At 40.8% G+C, this 7,321-nt stretch overlaps 1 long non-coding RNA gene across 1 annotated transcript; it reads left to right on the top strand.

The window, feature by feature from the left end:
- Positions 1-298: 298 nt before the first annotated feature.
- LOC137840310 (uncharacterized) lies at positions 299-3,172 on the top strand. Its single transcript, XR_011086866.1, has 2 exons — positions 299-1,381; positions 1,620-3,172. It is a non-coding gene; the product is annotated as an uncharacterized lncRNA (long non-coding RNA).
- The last annotated feature ends 4,149 nt before the right edge of the window (positions 3,173-7,321 follow it).

Here is a 7,321-nt window from a genome sequence, read left to right as displayed (position 1 = left end):
TTAACGTATTACAGTATTTTTCTTTTTCGTCGACTTCTCGTCTACTTCTTCTCGGCGTCTTCTTCTTCTCGTCTCCTTCTTCTCTTCTTCTTCTTCTTCTTCTTCTTCTTCTTCTTCTTCGTCTTCTTCTTCTTCTTCTCCTTCTCCTTCTCCTTCTCCTCCTCCTCCTCTTTTTCTTCTTCGTCGTCTTCTTCTCTCTGAGGCCCCGTTCAAATTCTCGCACTTAAACTCTACGCCCGTTAGGGAAGTGCACTACATGTTTTAGCACATATCAAGCGTGCGAAAACTGCGGAACTTAGACACGCGTTACGTCAACAAAAACTGACACACTAGGGTCGGAGGTGGAAACGTTGACAAGCTCCACTCCGCGTGGTGATCGGCGCCACAGAGGAGCGGAGGCATGATAGTTTGCTAACAGGTGTTGTGCTCGATTTGGTTCCCCCGTGAGATTTTGTTCCCCCTGCCGCGGAACACGTTTGACATTGCTATAGTGTCAGCTTTTAATTATATTGCGCTGTCATTTTAAAGCAAATTAATAAATGCAACAATATTAATTTGCTTTGAAAATACCTGAGTAATAAAATGGATGGATGAATGATGATCACAATTAAATATAAAGTCTCCTTTGTAATATATACTCCTTGTAGCATGTAACGGTGCCCAAGAGGAGTTCTTTGCATCGAGGTTTATGCAAAGAGCTCACGTAATTATATCGTTGCTTTTTGGTGAAGTAAATGAGTGTTCCGTCTGTACGACTGGTCTTTGAATGCACCCCGCTTCAATGGCAGAACGCGGATGAATTTAAAGACATCAAATGAGAATAATCCTTTATAAAAATTAAAATTGACTGACGCAAACGTGAATTCTTCATGTTTTTATTGAAAACAACATAGTGCTGACGCCGTACGGCATCGGTTTTTCGCTTTCCAAACAAGGCGTGCGCGCTCCCGCGGCAGGGGGAACAAAATCTCACGGGGAACCAAATTGAGCACAACACCGGCTCGTCAGTTTGCCTCGGCGCTCCTCTGCTGGCATTCCAGCCCTTTTCTTAAATAAAGACTCCGTGTTTCACATGGTTGTCCTGCCTCGCTCGTGACTTCCACAGGGTCCACGAACGGGCGTTAGCGTGATCACCTAATGAGATTTTACCTTCATATTTGAGGAGAATTTTCGCTGGGCACAGGGAGCAGCTAGCATAAAATAGATCGCCCGGGCATGGTTTTAGTGTCACAGATTTTTTTTTTCCTGGACAGACCAGAAAAATCAGGGACAGGTGGCAATAATAACCCACAGTGCATGTGAATCGATTGTCTCTGCCAGTGGATATCGCAACAGCAGAGTGTCTTTAAATTTATAGCGCTAGTCTAAAACAGCAAACAAGGTCATCTTGATTCTTATGGATTTTAATCACAATCACTTTAAATAGTTTATCCCACTGTCTAAAACATTTTTAATCACTGTTGTTGAAAAAATAAATGTAATTTAAAATATATAGTTTATTTATTTTATTCAATTATTACACTCCATATATACACATATATAGAAATAGGACTTTATTTATATAGCACGTTCACAACGTCTTTCATTGTAATATAACTAATTTTAATAACACCTTACAGATTTTTGTTGGTGGTGGGCCTCGAGATTTCTTCCAATGAAAAGATGTGCCATGGATGACAAAAGGTTGGGAAACATTGTCCTAAATAACTGAATGTACCGCCTTAAACCGATATAATGATGGACACTCTGATGAAGGCGGAAGAAACCACCGAAACATGTCAGGTAATGCATCTAAAATAATTTGTTTGATATAAAAGAACCAGTGAAATGATTAAAATGGAAAAACAAGATGAACTTAGTACAGGTATAATGACGGAGAGTTTGATTTTGAAGGGTTTACAAAGCTGAAGTAGAAGAAAAATAGAGAATGTTTAAACAATACATCAATGATTCCCTGCCATTACTATGGAATTGGATTACCGTAATTTCCGGACTATAAGCCGCGACTTTTTTCCAAAATTTTGAACCCTGCGGCTTATAGTCAGGTGCGGCTTATATAAGATTTTTTTCGAGATTTTTGTGATGACTTGATCACTTTTATACACTCGCAAAAAGGCTGTAGACCACTGTTGTGCGGTATCTTGAAGAAAAAAACAACAACAAAAATACTATTTTGAAACACTACTATGGCTGCTGCTTATTCTGGCTGCCTGCCTCGCTACAAAAACAGATATGCTCAAACCTCATTGAATAAAGTACATAAGCAGACAAGTATATTCACATATTAAATAAATAAAAGAAACATTTTAAGCATATAATTATACCTACACACCAAATCAATAAAGAAGACATAACTAGACATTTTTGATAAGTGGTGATGAGAAAGGTTTTTATAACTTTATGATCTGATATATTTCTGAGGACTTGGAAATAACAAATGACTTTTGATATATTGCCTAAATAGCTTAATGACCCTTAAGGAACTGTGGAATGCATGCCTGATGTTTTTTCTCTGAATCATGGACACGGCCAGAGTCGTCTTGACCGTTCAGTACTTGATTGTATCTTATGTTTTGACTAATGCTAGACGCCAATTTTTGATTACTTCTGAACGCTCTGCACAGAGGGAAATAGTTTGCTTAACAAAGAAAAGATACGGTTGAATGAGGTACGACAGTGTATGTCCAAGATTGGAGAAGAATGTTCACAGGAAGGTCACGTGGAGATAAAACCAGCAGGTGCCAGAGGGAGCCAGCCAAATACTCGGCCAAAGATGATCGCCAAGGCCGGAAGACGGGAGGGAAGACAACAGCCCCCACCCGAGAACTCGGCCAAAGATGATCGCCAAGGCCGAGAGACGGGATGGAGGACAACAGCCCCCTCCACACACACACACACACACACACACACCAACAGCCCCCCACCTACACACCGAATCGCCCATAACCAGCACCACTCCCATGGAAGCAGACTCTCCTTCGAACTTGCCCCACCCCGAAGACTCATCGCCCATCAATCCCGGCCCACAATGTGCTACTGAATTCAAAACTGATTTAACAACCTTGGACTTTGCCTTTTCTGAATGGAGACTTTCCGCTCTTGAAGGGCCCAGCGCTGTATTGTACTTTCCTGAAAACAGAGCTTTTTGAACAAAAATTGTGATTGAACTCAACCAATCTGTCTAAGTCTAATTTCTGCTTCAGTGTCTTTGCATTTTCCTAAATCTGAAGAAATCAAACGAGCACGCAGGGAGTAAATTGGATAACAGGTGATTGGCAAAGGCTTTTGCCGTGAGGCGCAGATAACGCGCTCCCTAAATTGTGGACAGAATCCAACAGTAGTCATAGCTTCTTTCGGAGGGCCATTATGACTGTCAACCCAAATAATTGTATGAGCACCTCATATTATATACAGTAAAAGCTACAAAACAAACTGACAAATAACTCGGTTTCAAATCAGACGAGTAAAAACTGGTCAAATATAAAAAAAAAAAGATATTATTAAAAGTGAAGACAACTTGCAATTCTAGTAATGACACACGAATTTGATGCACAATTTGTCTTCGCGGGCCACATAGAATGATGTGGCGGGCCGTATCTGGCCCCCGGGCCTTGGGTTTGACAAATGTGCTCTAAACCCTTTCTCTTACTCTGCCATGTGATTCAGAGATTACACAAAGCAGTGGCGCTGTTTGGACCATCTGCATTGTATTAAAACCCAATCAATCAGCATTTAAATTCAATTCTTTTGACATTTTGCTCACCAAAAACAAGTTGTAATGAATGTGAACTTTTAATGCATTTTATTCAGAAGGTTACTTTGAACCCTGAGGCTTAAATGGCGCCGCGGCGTACTTATGGATTTTTATGGCCTCCGGCCTCCAGAGGGCGCTCTAGCAGGAGGCAAGCGCGAGACAGGCGAAGAAGAGATAATGCGCCGAAGAAGACATGCTAGTTTGTGTTTACAACATTTCGCGCATCACGCAGAACGCGATCAAGACGGACATTACTGAAAGGAAGCTTTTCAAAGTCAAAGTCAAAGTCGGCTTTATTGTCAATTTCTCCACATGCCAAAGACACACAAAGAAACCGAAATTTCGTTCCCCCCTATCCCACGGTGACAAGACAGACAAACAAGTAAACAAGTATAACAAAAGCGTGCTGAATAAATAATGAATAAATAACACAACAATAAATAAATAAGAGGAGCAGAAAAAAAAGGAGCAAGTGCGCGTACAGCAGACATTCCCGAAAATAGCGCAACAGTGCTGCACGCTACGCAGAAGGGGGTAGCGAGTTCAGGGCCCTAACAGCCTGGAGAAAGAAGCTGTTGGCGAGTCTGGTGGTGCGGGAGGGCAGGCTCCTGTACCTCTTCCCAGAGGGCAGAAGGTCAAACAAAGAGTGAGCCGGGTGACTCACATCTCTGATTTCTTAAGGAAGCAACAGACTAAAGCAAAAAGTGCATTATGGACTTTAAAGCACAAGGGAATTACAGACTATTTTAAACATGGAAATAAAGGACAACTTTTGGGATTACTTTAAAATCATGAACGTTTGTTTAGAATGTTTTCAGCTAAAGTTACAGTTTATGGACGCTCTCTGTTTCAGAGATCGAAAATTTCATTTGCATCTGATTTGTGGAAAAAATAACTTTTCTTATGTACACGCTGAAAATGTTGTATTTCTTTTTATTACTCTGTTTTGTTTTCGTTCGGTGATTGTGGTTTTACTGCGGTAACAAGATTTCTATTAGTTTTGTGTTTTGTTTGAGTCCAAATAGATTTTCGTAAAGATTTCTTATACTCTTCTTTTCCTTTTGGCTTTTCCCCTCAGGGGTCGCCACAGCGAACCATCTGTTTCCATCTCAGCCTATCCTGTGAATCCTCTTCTCTCACCCCAACTAACTTCATGTCCTCTTTCACTCCATCCATAAATCTCCTCTTTGGGTTTCCTCTTGATCTCCTGCCTGTTGGTTCCATCCTCAGCATCCTTCTACCAATATATTCACTTTCCTTCCTTTGAACATGTCCGAACCATCCCAGTCTGGCCTCTCTGGCTTTATCTCCGAAACACTTCAAATGCGCTGTCCCTCTGTTGTAATCGTTCCTGATCTTATCCAACCTCGTCACTCCCAAAGAGAACCTCAGCATCTTCATCTCTGCCACCTCCAGCTCTGCCTTCTGTCTTTTCCTCAGTGCCATTGTCTCTAAACCATACAGCATCGCTGGTCTCACCACTGTCTTGTACGCCTTTCCCTTCATTTCACCCCTGACACTTTTCTCCACCCTGTCATGTAACATGGGGGGAAGAGATGGTGCAAATGGTAAAATATGGATTGTTCACAGGAATAAATTGGCAGAGCTGAAATTCCAAATTTGTCCAAAAGGTGGCGCTAGACCAAAACATGAGACCAAACAAGGGGCCAGAATAAGCTAAGCAAGTTAAAAAAAAAAAAAAGAAGAAATAAAACAGGAACACGGTGTCAGAGTGTGAGTCACGCATGGACGCACAAATGTGATTTTTACTTTTTGATTTCTGTGCTTGGCTAAAAATGTATTCTGTAACCGCTTAAAGCAATATTGTTAGTCAATTCGATCAAGAGACCCGTCACTATGAGAATAGTGGCGTGACATAAATGTTTTGGAGAAGCACAAATGTGATTTATACTTTTTGATTTCTTTGCTTGGCTAAAAATGTATTCTGTAACCGCTTAAAGCAATATTGTTAGTCAATTCGATCAAGAGACCCGTCACTATGAGAATAGTGGTGTGACATAAATTGTTTGGAGAAGCACAAATGTGATTTATACTTATTGATTTCTTTGCTTGGCTAAAAATGTATTCTGTAACCGCTTAAAGCAATATTGTTAGTCAATTCGATCAAGAGACCCGTCACTATGAGAATAGTGGCGTGACATAAATTGTTTAAAGAAATAGGTCAAAGGTTTGGATTTTTATTTCAGAGTTAATTGAAGCGTAACTTTAAAAAGTTATTTTCATGGAACAGGAAGTGAAGAAAAGGGGAAGTGAAAGGTTTTACCAGGGGCTAGCTGTGCATTTGGTGGAAAGTAATGCGTGGTCAGGGCGGAAACAGCTGCTGAAGGCAACAGATGTCCAAGCGTGGGAAAAAAACTGGGCACTCATACCCTATAGTAGGCGTGGGAAAACTGACCAGTTTATTCTATAGGCGTGGGAAAACTGGGCAGTCTTACCCTATAGGGAAGGTATAGAAGAAAGAAAGGGGGGGGGACAGAGAAGTCTATAAAAAGTCCTGCAGGGGCAGCTTCAGGGCTTTTCCCCCAAAGAGCTCTCATACGTGAAGAAGCCCGAAGGAGTTTCAAGATTTTTTCCAGAGTCCCGAGATCTTTGTGTGAGACGCAGGATCGCTGGTCTGAAATTAACTTGGATTTACTCCCAAAAATTGGACTGGACAACTTTACAGGAGAAACTAGGGGAGGGAAAACGACTTTTATGTATTTTAGCGAGAGTGGGGAATAGTCATCGGGCCGCCGGCTCCCTCGAGGCCAGCCTGTTTCTCTAATTTGGATTTTAGAAGTAAGATCGAATTGATCACTCGTCTTTGCTTCCACCAAAAATAGCACGCAGCTGCTATCTACATTTTCCCCCTTTCATGAACTGTGTTTTGCAATCGAATTGTTCTGGGATTGAATGATTTTATTAACACGGATATCAGTGAGTGAAATTGTTCGGTTTCTGGAGTAATTGAGATTTGTAATTCTATTTCATGTTTCTTCAATAAATGTGTTTTGTATATTATTTACTTCGTTGTGCGCGGATTTGTACCGAATATGCAATCGATGGTTTGGGGTTGATTTGACGATTTGATTAATGTGCGGGGGGTTATTATGGTATAACATAGGACCGTAATAAATAAAAGTAACATCAGACAATTTTAGAGAATTGAATAACACTCGTAGTTATTTGAGACACGAGTGAATTTCAATCCGTTTGAAAGTTTGCGTCGTCTGAATAAATTAACGGAAGTGTTTAAATCGGATTATTGGTTTGGTGTAGAACGGAAAGTAATTTAAATATTTGAAGGGCGCAGGCCCGTTTCCCCTTTTGACGGGCCGCGTAAAAAGTAACTCCGAACAAGTTAGAGAATTAAATAACTTTCGTAGATATTTAAGGGAAGAGTGAATTTCGTTAAAAGTGAATTCGTTTGAAAATTTACTCCTTCTAAATAAAATAACGACGATGGTTAAAATAGATTATTAGAGTTGGTGGAGGATAAAAGTATTTTGATTGTCCGTCGGGCGCGGCCCAGTTCCTAAATTTGTCGGGCCGCGTCAAAAGTTGAAC

Source organism: Syngnathus scovelli, chromosome 5, assembly GCF_024217435.2.
Source record: "Syngnathus scovelli strain Florida chromosome 5, RoL_Ssco_1.2, whole genome shotgun sequence".
NCBI classification, from domain to species: Eukaryota; Metazoa; Chordata; class Actinopteri; order Syngnathiformes; family Syngnathidae; genus Syngnathus; species Syngnathus scovelli.
Note: the sequence above shows the minus strand (reverse complement) of the source record. Positions and strands in the feature narration are given on the sequence as shown.